Genomic DNA, 22,006 nt, shown 5'->3' with positions numbered 1-22,006 from the left:
AATGACCATAACTGATTTCACTTTCAGGCATTCTTTGATTTCCATTATACTGTTTGTTCTGTGCCACAACCATATTGTATTTATTACTATAGCTTTTTATTATAATTTAAAATCAGTGACAGTGACACATCCTCTTTGTTCTTTGTCAAAGTTGTTTGTGTTTTTAGTTTGTTTTCTTTTCTTTCTTTTTCTTTTTGTGATTTCAACTCTTTTGTGTTTTCATGTATATTTTAGAATTATTTATTCCAAGTATCTGAAAATGCCGTTGGGATTTTGATAGTCACTGAAATTTTTCTGTGTGTTTTCTTGGCTAATACTGTCATTTAAGCAATATTTTTTTCCTCATCTACGAACACAGTATATACTTTATCTGTTTCCATTATCTTCAAATTCTGTTATAAATATTTAATAGATTTCTTAATACAGGTGTTTTACCTCCTTGTTTGGATATATTTCTTTTTTTTTTTTGTAATGCAACTGCAAATGAGACAGTTCCCTCACTTTCTCTATCGGTTAGCTTGTTGTTAGTGTGTAGAAATGCAAGATTTCTGTATGTTAATTTTACATTCTGAAATTTTAGCAAATGCATTGATAAGCCCTAGTGGTTTTATGGTACCGTTATTAGGATTTTTGTTTCAAGTATGTCATCTGCAAGCAGATTCTTTTACTCCTTTTCTGAAAAAGCTATATTTTATTTACTTTTATTTTGGATAGCTATGGCTTGAATTTCCAATACGATACTGAATATAATTGGTAAGAGTGAGCATACTTGTCTTCTTCCTGCTCTTATTGGAGATGCTTTCAGCTTTTAAACAGTGAGTGTCATGTTAGCTGAGTTCATGTCATATATGACCTTAACTGTGTTGAAGTATGTTTCCTCATGCCCACTTTGAGGAGAAATATATTCATAAATAGATACTGAATTTGTCAAAACATTTTATGACACTATTGAGGCGACCATATAATTACTATTCTTCAATTTGTTAGTGTGGTATATCATACTGATTAATATGTGGGTACTGAATCACTTTTGCATCCCTGGATTAAAATGGACTTAATCATAATGTATAATCCTCCTAAAGTTTTGTTTGATTTGCTAACAATTTAGTGTTGATATTTGCATTTATGCTTAACAGTATTATTTCACCTGTTATTTTTTGTTCCTGTTTTAGTAGTAGTGTGAAACAGAAATGTGGGTTAGGGAGCCTTCCTTCCTCTGCAAATGTTTGGAATTCTCTGAGAAATATAGGTGATAGCTCTTCTCTTAATGTTTGACTGAATTCACCTGTGAAGCTATCTAGGCCTGAAATTTTGTTTCTTGGGTGATTTTGTTTTATAACTTATTCAATTTCATTAGTGATAATCTGTTCATATTTTCTCTTTCTCATTCCATCCTGGAGAATATGTCTTCTAAGAAATTGTTCATTTCTTCTAGGGTTTCCATTTTAATTGTCATAAAATTTGTTGTATTTTCTTATGATGCTTTGTGTTACTTTGATATAAGCTGTAACTTCTCATTTATTATAGAGCTTATTATTCTGTACTCTCTATTTTGCTCATGAGTCTGGTTAAATATTATCAATTATATTTTTCTTACAAAAGCCATTATTTAATTTGATTAGATGTTTCTATCTTTAATCTTTATTTTATTTATTTATGTTCTGACCTTTCAGCTGTCTTTCCTTCTGCTAACAAGTTTGTTTATTGTTTTGCTACATCTTTTGTTTGTAAGATTATGTTATAAGAGAGAGGTATTTCTTATTTGTATAAGTGGGATTATTTTGCTATAAGCCTCCCTATTAATACTGCTTTTGCTATACCCAATGGACTGTGTTTCTATAGTCATATTTCTTTATATGTATTTCCTTTGATTTATATGGCAATCCACCTGTTGTTTAATATTGTATGATTTATCCTCCACACGTTTCTATTTTTCCCAGGTTTTTTCTATACATAAATTTTTATTCTCATAGAATCAATGTTTCATCACAAAACAAGGAAAAAATAATAAAATTTATACAAAAATATGAAAGACACAAATTTTCTAAAATTATCTTTGAAAAATAAACATAGTTGTGGGTATTATCCTCCCTGACTTTAGAATATACTGCAAAGCTACAGTAATCAAAACATCAAAATATGGCAAAAAGAGACACATAGATTAATGGAACAAAATAAAGAGTCCTAAAATAAACCAACACACATATGGTCTATTAGTCTACAATGAAGGAGGCAAGAGTATAAAATGGAAAAAATGCAGTCTCTTCAACAAGTAGTTCCTGGAAAACTGGACAATACATGTGAAAGGAAAATGGAAGAGCACTTCCTTCCATAGTATAGCAAATAAGATAAAAATGGATTAATTTTCTAAATGTAAAACTTGATACTAAAGAATTTCTGACCAAAAACAGGAGCAGAACAGCCTTTGAGATAAATCATAGCAACATTTATATTTGATGTATCTGCTAAGTAAAAAAAAGAGGAAAATTAACAATAACAGATTTTAATTTTACTGAGGAGAAAATAGAAGTACTATGTGATACAGGGATTCCACTTCTTGTATAAGTGTGAAGTGTAAAACCTTTTGCAGAGCAAAGGAAACCTTCAGCAAGACATATGACAACACACAGAATAGAAGGAATAATTTCAGACAATGGAACCAACATTTTGTTAATATCTGTAATATATATGTAGCATATTAGACAAATTATTTAGAAATCAAAGACCCCAACTTAAAAACAGTTTAAGGATCTTCTTGGAAACTTTTCAAAACAGACCTGTGGAAGATTTTCATGTGCATAAAAAGAAACATATCATTGCTATTCATTAGGAAAATGTAAATCAAAACCAGAATGAAATATAATCTCACAGCAACAAAATGGCTTTTAAAAAAACTCTTGAAATGACAAAAATTAAAAAGAATGTTGATAAAAGGGAACCCAGGTACACTGTTGGTGGAAATATAAATTGATGCATCCACTATTATAAAAGTGTGAACAGTGCCCATAAAACTAGATATAGAAGCATCGTGTGTTGCAGCAATTCCAGTTTTTGGTATTAATCTGAAAAAAAATGAAAGCATTAAATTTAAAGAATATATTACCCCCAATATTCTTAATATCATCATTTATACTAGCGAAGCATTGATGTACCACTCAACTTCCCATCAACAGATGATTGGCTGGAGGTGTTGAGAGATATAGATAACATAATAAATACTTAGCCAATGTCATATAAAAATAAAATTCTGCATTTGGAGCAATTGGACTGGACCCAGAGTGTGTTGCATATAGGAAAATAAGTCATACAGAGAAAAACACTATACATTATCACTTACATGAGGAAACTAAAGATATAAGAGAAATAATCATAAAAAACAGAAACAGAATCATATATATATGTGTAGTGTACCAAGTAGTTGTTTGCTGTGGGGACAGGGAAGAAGGATGGAGAAGACAGAAATGTGCAAACTACTAGTTATAATTTAGAGAAGGAACTCAGCTATATTGACAACAGAAAAATATTTTAATAATTTAAATGATTTTAAAGAAATTATAGGCATATATTATAGTAAAATGTGCATGTATGTGGGAAAAACATTGAAGAAAAGAACCCAGGAAATACAAAATAGTTTCTGGTACTCTGATATTAAGGTAGGTGATTTGTTCAATTTCTTTAATCTTCTTATAATGTCCTTAGTAGAATTTAAGCTTTTAAATGAAAAAGCATATTCTTTTAAAAAAGTGACACAAGTTTAAATTATTTCTGTCTCTCCCCTTAAATCTACAGTCAGTGAAACGATCTCATCTGAACAAAAATATCTACAACACAAAACATTACTGCAGAACGCATGTGTACAGCTGAACTTTGGTGGGCTAAAACACATAAAGAATACTGAACTGAGGGAAGAGCAGATTTGGTGTCTGCAACCAAGGCCCCCTGACTAGGATAACTGAGTCCACAAGTTCAGAGAACCCAGTAGAAACAGGTTCTCATTGGTTCACACAGCTTCGGCCTCAAACTTCACCAGTACTCATGGTCACATTTAACTAGGAGGGAGCCACAATGGAGACAGAAATTCCATCCTTCAGACACTCAGACATTCATGACACTGTCCCTAATCCCCATTCACAGTGGTGGAGACAAGATACCTTGCAACACTGGACATGGCAAAGGCTCCTGCGTGATTCCAAATACCCACCTGTCTTTACACCATTCCTCAGTGTGTACACTGAGTCTCAAATGATATAAGATAAAAGGAAGGATTCACCAGCCCAGTGACAACAGTGGCATTAACTACCAGAGATGTCTAAGAAGCGACAATGTAAGCAATCTTTTATCCAGCCAGTAGAAACTGGAAATTGCCATTTTGAATTATTATCAGAGGTAGCTTAGGTAAGTAAAACCAAATATTGTGCAATATTGCAATCTACCAGAAAACAAAAGCAAGAACTCCAACTCCCTAGCTGTTATTTAGTGTCATCAGAGCAATAATTTCCCAAGAGCATGACCAATTTCAGTAGCAGTATATGGCACACACACACACCGATACACACACACAGGCACCGACACAGATGCAGACACACACGCACATGCTCACGCACCCACACTCGCACACACACACACACACACACAATGTCAACCCTGCAGCAAACAAACTTAAAGTCATATAATATTGCCATATAACTAATAGGAATCCAGAGAGATGTCATACACAAACTCAATAAAGAAAACAGAACTCAGAAAGCAGTTTAGTGAACTCAGTATTAAAATAAATGATGATAAGGAATACATTACTGAAGAGACTGAAACTATAAAATAACCCAACATTATTGGAGGACCAGATGAACTTAGTAAATGAGATGAAGAATGCAACAGAAAGAATTGGAAGAAGACTGTCTTTATGGAAGAGAGATTAGCAAACTCACCACTACAAAACTAGAAATGAAAGGAGATGACAGAGATACAAGATATTAAAAAGTGAGGAAATTGTACAGTAGCCATCAGACTTCTTCAGGAAGTGCACATTAGAGTGAAATCCTGGAGGGAGAAGAAAGTTAGAAGGCTGTTGATGGTTTATTTAAAGAAGTAATAGTTGATAACTTCCTGAACATGTGTAAGGAACTTATATACAAGTCTGTGAGTCAACAAAACACCAATAACTTTAAGACAATGAGATCTGATTTAAGATATGTCATATGCAAATTGGCAAGTCAATGACAGAATAAAATTTTAAAAGCAGCCAGTAAGTTATGATAATCTACAAAGGAATCCCCATTAGGCTATCAGCAGATTTCTGAGCAGAAAACATATGCCAAGGTGAATAAAATGACATTTTCAAACTACTGAATTAAGAAATTTCTCACCTAAGAATACTATACCTAGCACAGTAATCTCTTACATATAAAGTTAAAGCCTTTACCAGACAAACCAAACCTGAATGAGATAAAAAAACAAAACCGAGACACCTTAAAAGAGGTACAGAAAAATGCTATTCTAAGAAAAGTAAAATGGCAAAAATAAGCAAAACTTTGAACAAAATACTAAGCAGAGACCACGAGAAAGTTGCAACTGTTTCTTTGGGTATGTTTTTAAATGCTACTTTACTATATGGATTAAAGAGTGAAAAATAGGAAATCATTTGCAATAAATATAGATACATCAATCTGGTAAGGTGTTCACAACAGTAAAAGAAATAATTTTAGTCAGTATTCTTGAAACGTAAAGAGTAAAATTAAAACAATATTAAAGGAAGATGCTATCAGCAGAAAAAACACTAAATTATACATGAGATGTTTTATTTTTATTTGAAGTACAGTAGATGTACAGTTTTGTGTAGTTTCAGATGTACAGGATAGTGATAGAAACCACTTTGTATATTATATTGCATTATAAATTATTACAATAATTGCAACATTATTTATTATATGTTATTGTGTATAATTCCCTGATCCATACAGATTATCCTTGTTGCTTCTCTCCTTTATGTATACTACTTTGTATCTGTCAATGTCTTACCATTAAATTGTCTTTCTATTCCAATTTGCTAAACATAAATTTTTCCCCATATCTTTCAGTCCGCTTCAGGCTTTTCTATCTAATCTCTCTATCTCCCTACCATGTCTCTATCAATCTATCTATCTATCTATCTATCTATCTATCTATCTATCTATCTATCTATCTATCATGTATCTATGTATCTATCCTTCTATCTAACTATTTATCTGTCATCTATCAATTGATAGCTATAGATAAATGTACACAGATATGTGTTATTCTTTATATTCCACATATAAATTATATTATATACTTTTGCCTTTGTCTAAGTTACTTCTCTAAGCAGAATATTTACTAGGTCCTTTCATGATGCTGAAATAGCAATGTGTTGTACTTTTTCATGGCTGAGTTATAGTCCATTACATATTTATAGAAACATCATATCTTCTTAAGTCCATAGTCTACTGTGGACCCTTGGATAGATTACCTGTCTTGCATAATATAAACAGTGCTGTTGTGAACATTGGTTCTTCTCAATTTAGTGTTTTCCCCCAGATTTTTCCTGGGAGAGGTATTACTGGGTCATATGGTAGTATTACTGGGTCATATGGTAGTACTCTTTTTACTTTTTAAATAATCTGAATACTGTTTTACATAGCAGTTGTACCAATTTACATTCCTACGAAAGTATAAAAGAGATTTGTTTCCTCCATATACTCTCCAACACTTTCTATTTGTACTTTTTGATAACAGCAATTTGACCAGTGTGAAGTGATAACTCATTGTGGTTTTGATTTGCAATTACAAATAATTATTAATGTTGAACATTTTTAACACTTGCCTGTTACTCATCTTTATGTTTTCTTTGGAAAAATATTAACTCAGGCACTCTGCTCCATTTTTTTATTGGGCTTTTGTTTTTCACTTTGAGTTGGGTAACCTAAATCCATGTTACATCTATTAACCTACATCTTTTAACCCCTGGTCACTTGCATTGTTGGCAATTATATTCTCCAATTACACAGACAATGTTTTCATTTCATTTATAGTGTCCTTAGCTGTGCAGAAGTTTTCAAGTTTGTTTAGGTCCCATTCACATATTTTTGCTTTTATTTCTTTTGCCTTAGGAGGCAGATATAAGAAATTATTCCTATGATATATATCCAATATGGTATCACCTATATCCCCTACTAGCAGTTTTTTAGTATCAGGTTTTACATTTAGGCCCTTAATAAACTTGGAGTTTATTTTTGTATATGATGTCAGGGGATGCTCTCATTTCACTGTTTTACATGTAGATGTCCAGCTTTCCCAACACAATCCATTGACGAGACTGTCTTTTCTCCATTGTGTACTCTTGCCTCTTCTATAATTGATTCATTACTCATAGGTGTGTGGAATTATTTCTAGGCTCTCTATCTGTTTTTATTGATTATATATCTCTGTCAATGCCATGCTGTTTTTATTACTGCAGGGTTGTAGTATAATAAGCTATTGGGGAGTTTTATACCTCCAGATATCTTGTTTTTTCTCAAGATCATTTTTGCAATTTTTAAAGGTTTCATGTAAAGCTTAGAGTTATTTATTTTCTGGTTCTGTGGGAAATACTACAGCTTCGTAACAGGAATTGCACTAAATCTATAGGTTTCTTTGTGTAATACGGCCATGTTAACAATATTAACTACTTCAATCCAAGAGCACAAGACATCTTTCCATTTCTTTGATTCATTTTTAATTTCTTTGTCAATGTTTTTTAATTTTCAGTGTTTAGATCTTTCATATATATGGTTATATTTATTTCAAGATATTCGGGGTGATGTGATTTTAAATAGTATTGCTTTCAACGTCCATTTTAGGGTATCTCATGATTAATATGTAGAAATTCAAGAGAATTCTTTAAATTAATCTTGTATCCGGCTCCCTTGATGAAATTTTTATTGTTCATAATAGTCAGTGTGAAGACATTAAGACTCTATGTAGATTGTTATGTCATCAGTACTGGTGACAATTTTGCCTCTTTCCATTTTGCATTTCTTTTACTTCTTCTTCTTTCCTTTTCCTTTCTTCTTTTACTATGGAACAGAAGTGCTGAGAGTAGAAATCAATGTGTTGTTCCCTAATTTACCAAGAATGCTTTCAACCTTTCCCCTAAGTATTATAAATTGTTATAAATGGCCTTTATTATGTTGAGAGATATTCCCATTTTAGTCCCTATTATGAGAGTTGTGATCATGAATGTATGTTGAAATTTATCTAATGATTTTTCTGTGTGTATTGACATGGTCCTGTGAATTTTGCCCTTATTTTATTAAATATGTGTCATGCTGATTGACTTGTGTATGTTGAACCATCCTTGTGACTCTGGAAGGAATCCAACTGATCATCGTGTATTACCCTTTCTATGTACTGCTGGATTAGTTTGTTGATGTTTTTCGTGGATTTTTGAATCTATATTCATCAAGAATATTGGCTTTACATTTTATTTTTATTTTTTGTTAGTGTCTTTGACTGGTTTTGTTATCATGGTATTGGTGGCATCATAGAATAACTTTGGGAATTTTCTTTCCTCCTTCATTTTTTGAAATAGTTGGGAGGAAAGTGGTTTTAGAGAAGGCATTTAGGTATTGTGTTCAAAGGGTATTTTTAATATCATAGATTTTATTTAACTTATACTGATTGCTCTTTTCAAGTTTTCAGTTTTATCTTTATTAAGTGTTGGCAGGAAGTACGTTTCAAGAAATTTGTCCATTTCTTTAAGGTCGTCAAGTTGGTTGTCATGTAACTGCTCAGAGTGCTTTCATAATCTTTTTTTGTATTTCTGTAATATCAGATTTTATTTCTACTCTTTCATTTATTATTTTGTTTGGGTCAGCACTCTGCATTTCTTGATAAACCTGACTTTATGCTTGTCAATTTGTTAATGTTTTTAAGAAAAAAATGTTGCTGATTTAATGATTTTTAATTTATTTTTTAATTTTTTATTTATTTTCAACCTAATCATTAAAGATTTCTCTTTCCACTGCTTTTGGGTTTGTTTGTCCTTATTTCTAGTTATTTTGGGTGGAAAGCATGGTCCTTTATGTGAGGTATTTTTTTTCCTTGTAGAAGGTCTGAATTGTTCTAAACTTCCCACTTAGATTTCCTTTTACTGCATCCCATACTTTGTATGAAGCTATTTTCATTGTAATTTGTTTGCAGGTATGATTTTATTACCTCTTTGATTTCATCATTGACCTTGTTTTATTTTAATTTTTTAAAGGATGTGGTTTAATCTCATGTTTGTGGTTTTCCTGTTCTTGTTTCTAGAATTGATGCATAGTTTCATAATTTTGTGTATGGAAAAATATTTGCTGTAAACTATATTTGTTTAAAGATCCTGAGGCTCTTTTCATGACATAATAAGTGGCTAATTCCTTAGAAAACATCCTGTGCACACTTGAGAAGCTTTTGTGTTCTCCTTTTCTGATGCAGTGTCCAATAATTCATTTTGGTTCAAATTATCTAATATGTCATTAAGACCTCTGTTTCCTTACAGATATTCTTTCTGGATGATATGGCCATCAGACTAGTGAGGTGTTACATTCATCTGCTATTATTGTTTTGTAATAAATTAATTACTTCATGTCTACCAATATTTCTTTTTATACTTAGGATCTACAGTCTTGGGTCCATATATAATTTAATGAGTGTAATACTCTATTTTTACATTGATCTCCTTTTTTTAAGTAATCTCATATTAATCTTTCATTGTGAACCTAATTTTGGAACATATTTTGTATGATTTGAGCATTGCAAACTGCACTTTATTGTCATTTCCATGAAATATCTTTTCCATCTATTTCCTGGCTGTGTTTATCTTCCACCATAAAGTGAGACTTTTTTGGGGGGAAGGCCAATATGTTGGAGGGGAAGGATGCTTGTAGCTCATCCTTTCTCACAAATGCACCAAGACTCATCCACAGACCCACTCAGCTAAACAGAGGACCTGATGAACTCTGATGGAACATTGTCCTCTTCAAAAGATAAAAATGCAAAAAATTTGGAAGAAGAAAAGGAGGAAAGAAAGAAGAAAAGGCAACACAGATTGGGACAGTTCCCACGGGGAGGGAGCATCTTTGAACCACAGGTGCTCACTCACAGTGTCTCCCCTCTTCAACTGAGAGTTCTGCAGGATGAAAGGGGAGCCTCCAACGATTGGATCTCTACAGAGAATAAGTTGACTGACAGATGTAAGTTAAAAAGGAACAGGGGATCCCTGTGTCACCAACCCCAAGATGAATCCTGGCAGCTGAGTGCAGGGCCATGCTGCACGAGCTTGAGGGAGATGGAGATGGCTGCACCGAGGTAGCTTGGGGAAATGGAGGGGGCTGTGTGTCATTGCTGAGGGTGCACAGGGCAGAACAATCTGGGCCCTCCATAAAACAACAGGACAGACGTGCCCTGGGAGGGGAAAGGTGCATTCCCCATCTTTGATAATCCACAAAAGTTTCTAGGTGAAGAGAGCTGGGGTGCAGACACAGCCACCATACCCTCTGGTGCTTTGCATGCAGGTGGCAGCAGGAGCAAGACCTGCATCCATTCCTAAGGACTTAGCAGCATCAAGTGACAGATGGGGCTTGTCTACAGTCTGAGGCAGATAGGATACTTCTGCCTTATTTCCTCAGAGAACTTGCTCTGCCAAGACAAACAAGGAGCTGTGTTTTGGCCTAAACAGGGACAGGTCTGTTCCTCAGTCTACCCTGAGCCCAATTCAGGTGTGCAAACCCGAGGCAGAGCATACAGTGGCACAGAGCAGTGGAGAGACTGGCACCATGAGGGGGCTGGTGGCCTCCCACCTTTTGAGCTGGAACACAGCCCCTGACCATGTGGCTGTGAGTGAGCATGATGCCCAATCCTGCCTGGTCAGTCTGAAACATCTGACTGCAGCATCGGGCAGGGCAGTGACAAGCCAGCCCACAGTAAAGAGAGCTGCTCTGGAACCAGTGTTTGGAATAGGAGCAATCTGCTTGCTAACAGGCCCTGGGAGCAGCACATATTAGAACTCCAATGGAGGGCCTCTGGAAAAAGTAAGCTGAGCTTCCAAAACAGGATCAAGACAGAAAGACTTCACATTAAAAGTACACAGTCACCAGGAGGACACTAACCACCCCCTTGTTTTAATCTGTTTTTACCTGTTCCATTTTCTATTACCCTCTTAATTTTTACATCTCAGGCAATTATATATACCCCCATTTTAATCCCTTTGAAATTTTTTAAAATATATTTATTATTAGTTTTCAAAACTCTGCTTTAACTTGCTTTTCTATTATTCATTTACAATGTCTTCAAACCTTTATTTCTCCCTCCTTTAATATTCTTTATCTCTCTCTCTCTCTTTTCTCTTTTCTAAGTTGCATTCTACATAGCATTAGTTAGATAAAAACCTTTAGGACCACAGAAGATAAATAATAATCCATAAACCACAGTGCCAGAAAGGTAAGACCAAGTTGAAAAAGCAAAGAAACAAGTCCCAATTAAAAGAAAAAGAGAAATTCCTTAAAGAACAATCAGTGAATTAGACATCAATAACCTACTAGATCAAGATTTCAAAAAAAGAGTGATCAAATTATTGAATGAAATAAAAGATAGTGGTAAGCGATATAAAATATGTTAAAAATGAAATGAAAGCTATAAAGAAGAACCAAAAAGAATATGTAAAACCGTTGACTGAGCTGAGGAATGATCTAAAGGTGTTGCAAATCTGAGTAGAGAACTCAGGGGGACAAATTAGTGACTTAGAAGATAGGACAATAGAAAGCACACAATCAGAATATCTACAACAGAAACAATGAGAAACAATTGAAAAAGGCATAAGAGACTTATGGGATAATAGAAAACATGCCAATCTTGCCATGATAGAAGTCCCAGAAGGGGAGGAAAGATCAAAGGGGATTACAAAGGTGTTTGAAGAAATCATGACTGAGAACTTCCCTAACATATGTAAGGAATCAGATATCCAAGTAAAAGAAGCTCAGAGTGTCCCAAACAGGAAGAACAAAAATACACACAAACCAAGACATATAAGTAATATCGCCAGAGTAAGGATAAAGAAATAATCCTAAAGGCAGCAAGAGAATAACAAAGAGTGAGTTACAAGGGAATCCTCATAAGGCTCCCAGCTGATTTCACTACACAAATACTACAGGCCTGTAGGGAGTGGAAAGATATATTTAAAGTTCTGAATGAAAAAAAGATATACCCTAGGATATTTTAACCAGTAAGCCAATAATTTATGCTAGAAGGAGACATAAAGAATTTCACAGACAAGAAAGAGCTACAAGAGTTTAGCAAAACTAGACCCATGCTAAAAGAAATATTGAAAGGTCTACACTAAATATAAAAGCAGCAGGATGCTTCAGAAATTTAAAACTCACAGCTGGAAAGGTGATAACTCTTGAATTACAAATAAAATACACAAAAAATTTTAAAAGAAGACATACAAATCATTGAGATAGGGAGAGGGAGGAAGGAAAATAGAGAATTTTTTTTTGGTCTTTCCTTTTAAAATTATTTGTTCTCGATAGGATGGGTTTGAGATCATATTACTAGCAGTTTAATAAAAGCAGTTACAATAATGGTCAAAACACTTATAAAAGTGGTAACAACAAGACAAAAACTTATCAGAGAGTCACTAAAACTAAATAAAATACATGACACTACATAGGAAAATGACCAAACCATAAAAGAAAGATGAAAGGAACAAAGAGGAAATACCTAATCAACTGAAAAGATAAGGTCATAATGGCAATAAACACAAACCTATCATCGATTATTTTAAATGTAAATATACTAAATGCTCCAGTCGAATGTCATAGAGTGGCATGCTAGATAATAAATCAAGAATCTTCAATATGCTGCATACAAGAGACCCAATTAAGAGAGAATGACACATATAGATCGAGAGTGAAAGGATAGAAAAGTTATTCCATTCAAATGGAAAAGCCAAAAAAGCAGGTGTTACAGTTCTAATTTCAGACAAAATAGTCTTTAAAACAAAGGCCATAAAGAAAGATAAAGAAGGACATTTTATAATGATTGAAGGAGTGATACAAGATGAGGATAGCACACTCGTTAATACATATGCACCAAATTGAGGAGCACCTAAATATATAAAATAATTACTAACAGATATAGAGGGGGATAGTGATGGGAATCTAATAATAGTTGGAGATTTCAACACTGCATTAACATCACTGTACAGATCATCACGACAGAAAATAAATTAGGCAACAGAGAAGTTAAATAGTACAAAAGAAATATTAAACTTGTTGGATTTTTCAGAGCATTGCAGCCCCCACAAAATAGGATATACATTCTTTTCAAGTGCACATGGGACATTTTCCAGGATTCATGATATTTTTGGGCACAAAAGAAACCTCAGCAATTTTAAGAAGGAAGAAATTACCTCAAGCATCTTTACTAACCACAATGCCATGAAGCTAGAAATCAACAACAGAGAAACAAAGGAGAACAAAAGAAATCATGGAGATTAAACAATATGTTATTAAAAACCAATGGGTCAATGAAGAAATCAAAGCTAAATTGAAAAAGTACCTTGAGACAAAAGAAAATGAAAGCAAAACCAAACAAAATTAATGGGACACAGCAAAAGCAGTGCTGAGAGGGGAGTTTATAGCAATACAGGCCTTCCTGTATAAAGAAGAACAATCACAAATAAACAATTTAAACCACCAGCAGAATGCACTAGAAAAAGAAGAACAAAAAACCCCAAATGGCAGCAGAAGGAAAGAAATCATAAATATTGGGGAGGAAATAAAATAGTAATTAAAAAGAATATAGGAAAAAATCAACCAAAACAAAAGCTTGTTTTTTGAAAAAGTAATTAAAATCAACCATCCTCTGTCCAAACTAAAAAAGAAGGAAAGACAGAGAGCACAAATTAGCAAAATAAGAAAAGAGAATGGAGAAATTACAACAACTGAAAATGAAATACAGGATGTCATATGAAAATATTATTAAATCTATATGGAAACAAACTGGATAACCTAGAGGAGATGGACAATTTTCTGGAAACATACTGTCCACCAAGACTGAATCAAGAAGAAACTGACCCCTTGAACAAGCAGAGCACTAGAAATGAATTCAAAATAGCAATATAAAACATTCCTACAAATAAAAGTCCAGGACTGGAAGGTATCACTGAAGAATTCTACTAAACATACAAAGAAGAACTCATACCAGTACTTCTCAAAATCTTCCAGAAGATTGAAAAGGAAGGCATACTCCCAAATTCATTCTATGAAGCCACAATCACCCTGATACCACAACCAGGCAAAGACACTACCAAAAAAGAGGATTATAGGCCAATATCACTGATGAACACAGACGCCAAAATCCTCACCAAAATAGTAGCAAATAGAATCCAACACAGATAAAACATTATACATCATGACCAAGGGGGATCATGCCAGGGACACAGGGGTGAATCAACATATGCAAATCAATCAGTGTAATACAGCATATCAACAAGAGAAAGGACCAAAACAAAATGATCTTCTCAATAGATGCAGGAAAAGCATTTGTTGAAATTCAACACCCACATATGATAAAAACTCTCACCAAAGTGGGCATAGAGGGAACATATTTCAGCATCATGAAAGCTATAGATAACAAACCTACAGCCAGCCCAGTACTCAATGGTGAGAAAGTTAAAATTTTCCCACTAAAATCGAGACAAGTCAAGGATGCACTCTATCACTACTCCAATTCAATATAAACATGGAAGTCCTAGTCACAGCAATCAAATGAGAGAGAAGTAAAAGGGATGCAAATTGGAAAGGAAGAGGAAAAAGTCTCACTATATGCAGATAGTATGTCACTAAATATAGAAAACCTTGCGAGGTCCAGACAAAAAATTCTACAGCTGATAGAAGAATTCAGCAAGGTAGCAGGTTACAAGACTAAGGTTCAAAAATCAGTGGCATTATTTATGCTAATGATTCAGATAATACTATAGAGATACAGTCAACATGACAGCAATGTATTGGAAGGAAAACAGACATATACGCCAATGGAACACTCCCAATGAAGCTAGAGCACCATACACAAAAATAAAATGAGAATGTATCAAAGACTTAAACATAAGACAAGATACAATATATCTCCATGAGGAAAATATAGGCAAAATATTATCTGACATAAGATTCGAAAATTTTCTCAAAGAAATAAAAGCAAGAATAAACAAAAGAGACCTAATGAATCTTACACGCTTCTGCATAGTAAAGAAACCGGAAGTGAAGCAAAAAGACAACGTACGGAATGGGAAAATAAATGTGCATATGAAAGCTACAAAGGCTTGATCTCCAGAGTATATAAGCAGTTCATCCAACTGAATAAGAAAAAATAAACAACGCAACCCAAAAATGGGCTGAAAAACTAAACAAGCAATTCTCCAAGGAAGACATACAAATGATCAAAAGACACGTCAGACAATGCTCAATATCACTGATTATCAGAGAAATGCAAATCAAAACTACAGTGAGTTAACACCTCACAATAGTCAGAATGGCCATCATTCAAAAATCCACAAATGACAAATGCTGGAGAGGCTGTGGATAAAAGGGTACCGTCCTTCACTGCTGGTGGCAATGCAGTTTGGTTCAGCCAGTGTTTACAACAGGATGGAGATCCTTCAAAAGCCTAGGAATAGACTTACAATATGATCGAGGAATCCCGCTCCTGGACATAAATCCAGAAGGAACCCTATTTCAGGATGACACCTGCACCCCAATGTTCATAGCCAGCACTATTTACAATAGCCAAGACATGGAAACAGACTAAATGTCCATCGACAGTTGGATGGATAAAGAAGAGGTGGTATATTTATACAATAGAAGATCAGTCAGCCATATAAACCAACAACGTAATGCAATTTTCAGAAACATGGATGCTCCTGGAGATAATCAGTCTAAGTGAAGTAAGCCAGAAAGAGAAAGAAAAATACCATATGAGATGGCTCATCAGTGGAATCTAAAAATAAAAAAAACAAAACAAAAAAAGCACAAAATTAAAAGAGAAATAGACTCACAGACATAGAATACAATGTTTTGGTTGCCAAGGGTGTAGGGGTCGGGGAAAGTTAGACTGGGAGGTCAAAATTGTAGAATAGATAAACAGGATTGTAGTTTATAGCACAGGGAAATATATAAAAGTTCTTACGGCAGCTCAGAGAGGAAAAAATGGGACAAAAATGTATATATGTTCATTGTAACTGAAAAAGTGTGTTCTACGCTGGAATTGGAGAGAACTTTGTGAAATGAATGTAAACCAATGGAAAAAAGTTAAAAAAAGAAAAAAGCATGATCCTAAATATTACAGGTGTAAATATAAATTTGAGAGAAAAAAACTATGCAAAATAGTAGTAAAACCAAAAATTCTGTTTAATGTTTTCTTTTTAAGATAAGCAAAATCAAAAAACCTCTAGCCTGGTGTGTCATGAAGAAAAGAGAGATACTCCAAAGAAATAAAATATGAAATAAAAGAAGAGAAATAACAATTGTTAACTCAAATATACAAATAAGGGTTCATTCTGTCAACAATTACATGCCAAAAAACTGGACAAATTAGAAAAAATAGAGAAATGTCTAGAAAGAGACCAAGATAAGGAGAAACAAATAATTTGAAAAAACTGATTACTAGAAGAAAGATAGAATCTGCATTAAAAATTATCGTTAAATATCAGTGTAGATTTAAACAGCTCCCGTGGAAAACTGTACAAAAATACAAAGCAGGACTCATACTCTTCAAACTATTCAAAAATAGTGAAGATGTGGGAAACTCCCAAATTAATTATATGAAGATTTCATCACCCTGAGAGCAAAGCCAACAAACAAAGTACGGGCAAAGGGAAATTCAAGCAAATATATTTGATTGAATTAGATGCAAAAATTCAACAAAATATTATTAGCAAACTAAATCCAGCAATACCTAAAATGAATCATACAACATGATCTACTTGGATTCAATGCAGGGTCACAAGAGAGGTTCAACATACAAAAATCAATTAGTTTGAAACACCACATTAACAAAATGAAAAGGGAAAACGATGTGGTCATAAATCCATCAAAAGTATTTCACAAAATTCAACATTTATACATAAAACATCAACAACTACAACAACAACAACAACAAAAGCAACAACAGCAACAACAACAACAGAAACCTCTTATCAAAGTAGGATTCAGGAAATATATCTCAACATAACTAAAGTCATTAATTACAGACATACAGACAAAATAATATGCAAAAGTGAAAAACTGAAAGCCAAATAAAGGAATAAGACAAGGATGTCCAATCTTACCATTTCTATTAAACACAGTATGGGATGTCCTAGCAACAGCAATCGGACTAGAAAATAATTTACTCTTGTTGGATTGAATGAAGTAAAACTGTTGTTATTTTAGATGACATGATAATCTATATAGAGATCCCTAAAGAATCTCCACATCAGAACAACTTAAAAATTAAAGACATTTAGCAAAGTTCATGATTAATATACAAAAACTGTCACATTTCTTTACCCTAACAGTGAAATATTCCAAAATTTTAAAAACTTCATATGAAATCAGATCAAAAAATGAAAAACCTGTGAAAAAACCAAGATAATAAAATCAATAATACACTTATAAATAAATTTGAAGATGATGTAAAGAAATGGAAAGTAATCTCAATGTCTTAATTTAGAGGAATTATTATTGTTAAAATATACATACTACAAATAATGTCTACAGATATAAAGTGATTCAGATCGAACTACATGATATTTTCCACAGAAATAAAAACAGTCCTAAGATTTGTAAGGAACTGCAAAAGACCCAGAACTGCAAAAGGAACAATGAGGAAAAAGAACAAGTTGGAGGCATAACCCATAATCCTCCCAGGTCCCAGAATATATTACAAAAATACAGTAATCAAAACAACACAATACCAGAAAGCATACAAACATCTATATTACTGGAAAAGAACACAGAGTCAGAAATTAAACATCACACCTTTGGTCAACTAAACTATGACAAAGGAAACAAAAATATACAATGCCTAAAAGACAGAGATTGTGGAGAAAAAGGAACATCGTGGACACTGTTGATAGGAATGCAAAGTATTGATTACATTGCATATATACTACAAATTTTCTTCATCCATTTTTCTGTCAAGGAATGTTGGGTATGTAGGTCCCTGTCTGAAGGCTCTAGAGAATAAGCCCATGGGATGAACTGATAAACAAGCTGTGAGGAATGTCACATATCCAGGCTGGATAAGAAATGGCCTAAACAATGTATCCAGTATGGATGGCTGGATAGCCTATGCTGGATAAGTTTCTCAGAGGAGGACAACCTAAGACAGGCATGGCCAGCTGGATAAGAGATGGCCTACTTAATGAAGTTCCGTGATGAACTTTAAAACAATCCTTGATAATTTAACATTCTGTGCTTACTGCAAGAGCATGGTGACATAAATTGCTTAAGATTATTAACATTGTTATAAATTAGATGATATGTGAGGCATTGTGCATGTCCTATATAAACCCTTTTTCTAAGAATCAATAAACAGAGAACTGCTCTGCTTCTCTCCACACAGTGTGTGTATATGATATCATGCCACTGACAGGGTTAATTTAATTTGATGGGAGTATCTTAAAAGGATGTTGCATTATATAGAATGCTGTTTCTGCACCTATTGAGATGATTATGTGAGTTTTATTTCTCATTCAATTGGTGTGGCATGTCACCTTTATTGATTTGAATATTTTGAAGTATCCTTAAACCCAGGGATAAATCCCTTTACTCATGAATGTGTATCATACATTAAATGTGTTTTTGAATTCATTTTGCATGTGTTTTGTTGAGAATTTTGGCACATATATTCATCAGGGATAATATTGTATATTTTGCATATAATGTCCTTTCTAGCACTGTTATACAAATAAAGCTGGCATCATAAAATAAGTTTAGAATCTTTCAACCCCTTCAAATTCTTGGAAGATATGGGGAAGAATTGGTGAAAAATTGTCTTCAAATGTATGACAGAATTCACCAGTAAAGCCGTCTTGTAAATTTTTTCTGGTTTCAGACGTTTGGATTATTGATTTACTCATACACCCTTTTGCTCTATTTAAATTTCTAATTCCTTCTTCATTAAGTATTAGAAGACATATGTTTCTGGGAAATTGTCTTTTCTAGGTAATTCAAATCATTGACTAGTGGTAATATCTTATGATGCTTTGCATCACTACAACTTCAGTTGTAAAATCTTCTCTTTCATTTCTTATTTTATTTGAGTCTTTATTTTCTTAGACAATCTATAGGTTTGTCCAGTTTATGTTTAAAAGAAACAGACTTTGGTATTTTTTTTTATCTTTTCAATTGTTTCTCTTGTTATTTGCCTTATTCTCATTCATTGAATTTTCTTCTATATTCTTTCTGTTTTCTCCTGGATTTGTGAGGTGTAAAGATAGTGTGAATATTTGTATTTCATTTATAATTAAATATTTTTATTTCTTTATTATTTATTGATTAATTAATTAATTAATTAACATATTTATTCATTTATTTATCTTTGAATTACTGCAATTTACAATGTGTGAATCTGTGGGTTTATCACAGTGTTCCCATACATGCGTATATTTGTGTGCCTAGTAAATATTACTTCAAGATATTTAACTTACTGCCCTGTGTCATAAAAATAATTTTGAAAAAATATATCTTTATATATATTGGATAACATTTATAAATCTACTGATCCCAGATTTATCCTCTCGCAGCCCATTTCCGCAGTAATTATAAATTTGTTTAGTAGATCTGCGACTGTGTTTCAGTTTTGTAGATGAAGCCATAGTGTTCTCAACCAAATTTTTTTTTTAAGGTTCCACATATGGCATGTCATGTATTAATTTTCTTTCTCTTTCTGGCTTACTTCAATTAGAATGACACTTTTTGGGGACATCCATTTTACTGTAAATGTCATTGTTTTATTTTTTATTGCAGAATATTATTCCATTGTGTAAATATGGCAAAACTTCTGAATACTGTCATCTGTTGTTGGACAATTAGGTTGCTTCCATGTCGTGGCTGTTGTATATAGCCCTGCTAAGAACATTTTGCTGCAGATGTCTTTTTGAATTAGAGTTCCCTTTGATATATACCCAGAAGTGGGATAGTTGGGTTGTATCTTGTCTATTTATATTATTTAGAGGAATCCCCATCCTGGTTTCAACAATGAGTGAACCAAAATACATTCCTTCCAACAGTGAAGGAGGGTTCTCTTTCTCCACAGCTTCCCCAGCATTTATTGTTTGTGGAGATTTGAATGATGGCCATTGTGACTATTGTGAGCTGATACTTCATTATTCTTTTGAATTGCCCTTCTCTGATAATGATGGTGAGCAACTATTTTTTCATATATCTATGTGTCATTTGTATGTCTTTATTTGAGAATTGCTTCTTTAGTGCTTCTGCCCACTTTCAGATTGGGTTTCTTGTGGGTTTTTTTTTTTATTATTATTAGGTGGTATGAAGTCTTTATATTTTGAAAATTTAGCCTTTGTCAGTTGCATCACTTCTAAATATTTTCTTTAATCCTGTAGGTTGTCATTTTGCTTTGTTTATGGTTAAATTTGCTGTGCAAAACTTATAAGTTTAATTAGGTCCCATTTATTAATTTTGCTCTTACATCCATTACCTGGGTAGGCTGTTTTAGGACATCATTGCTGAGAATTATCTCAGAGTGTTTTGCATATATTTTCTTCTACTCTGTCTTGCCTTACATTTACTCTTCAAGCCATTTTGAGTTTATTCTTGTGTATGGAGTGAAGGAGTGTTCTATCTCCATTGCTCTGCATGCTGTTATCCACTTTTCCCAATACTAGTTGGTGAAGAGATGGTCTTTTCTCTGTCATATTCTTGGCTACTCTGTCAAATATTAATTGAACATAGGCCTGTAGATTTATTCCTAGGCCCTCTATTCTGTTCCATTGGTCCATATGCCTGTTTCTGTACCAATATCATGTCATTTTGATTATTGTAGCTCTGCAATAGTGTATGGAGACCTGGTTGTTTATTCCTCCAGCCTGTTTCTTTTTCTTGAATATTGCTTTGGAAATTATGGATCTATGATGACTCTGTTAAATCTTAGGATCATTTGTTTCAGTCACAAAAAGAAATGTTTTGCAAAATTTGATAGGAAATCATATTAAGTTTGTGGATTGCCTTGGACAGTATTGTCATTTTAACAGTATTGTTTCTTCTATTTCAAATCCATTGGGTATCTTTTCAATTCTTCTAATCTTTTTTGATTTCCTCAATCAATGTTTTCTAATTCTCTATGTATAAGCCATTCACCTCCTTGGTCAGATTTATTCTTAAGCATTTTATAGATTTGGGTGCAGTTATAAAAGCGGTTGTTTCTACACTTTGTTTTCCTGTTGATTAAATCTTAGTGTAAAGAAATGAAATTGTTTTTTTACATTAATCTGGGTAGCTTGACCAGTTCCTTTTTTAGCCTAAGTATTATTTGTGAAGCTTTTACAGTTTTCTATATATAGTGTCATGTCTGCATATCGTGGCAATTTTACCTCTTCTTTTCCAGTCTGAATACTTTTATTTCTTTTTCTTGCCTGATCATTGTGGCTAGGACTTCCAATACTATATTGAATTGAAATTGTGAGAATTGGCAACCTTGTCTTGTCTCAGCTTTTTGTGGGAAGGGTTTCAGGTTTTCACCATTGAGTAATTTGCTGGTATATGTTTGTCATAAATAGCTGTCATTGTGTTGAGATATGGTCCCTCTATGCACACTGTGATAAGAACTTTTATTACAAATAGGTGTTAAATTTTATCAAATGCTTTTTCTTTACCTACTGAGATAATCATGTGTTTTTTTGTCCTCTCTGTTGTTGATATGGTGTATCACAATTGATTGATTGATTTGTATATGTTCAACCATCTTTGCGTTC

This window comes from Vicugna pacos, unplaced genomic scaffold, assembly GCF_048564905.1.
Source record: "Vicugna pacos unplaced genomic scaffold, VicPac4 scaffold_19, whole genome shotgun sequence".
NCBI classification, from domain to species: domain Eukaryota; kingdom Metazoa; phylum Chordata; class Mammalia; order Artiodactyla; family Camelidae; genus Vicugna; species Vicugna pacos.
This window is presented reverse-complemented; position numbering follows the sequence as displayed.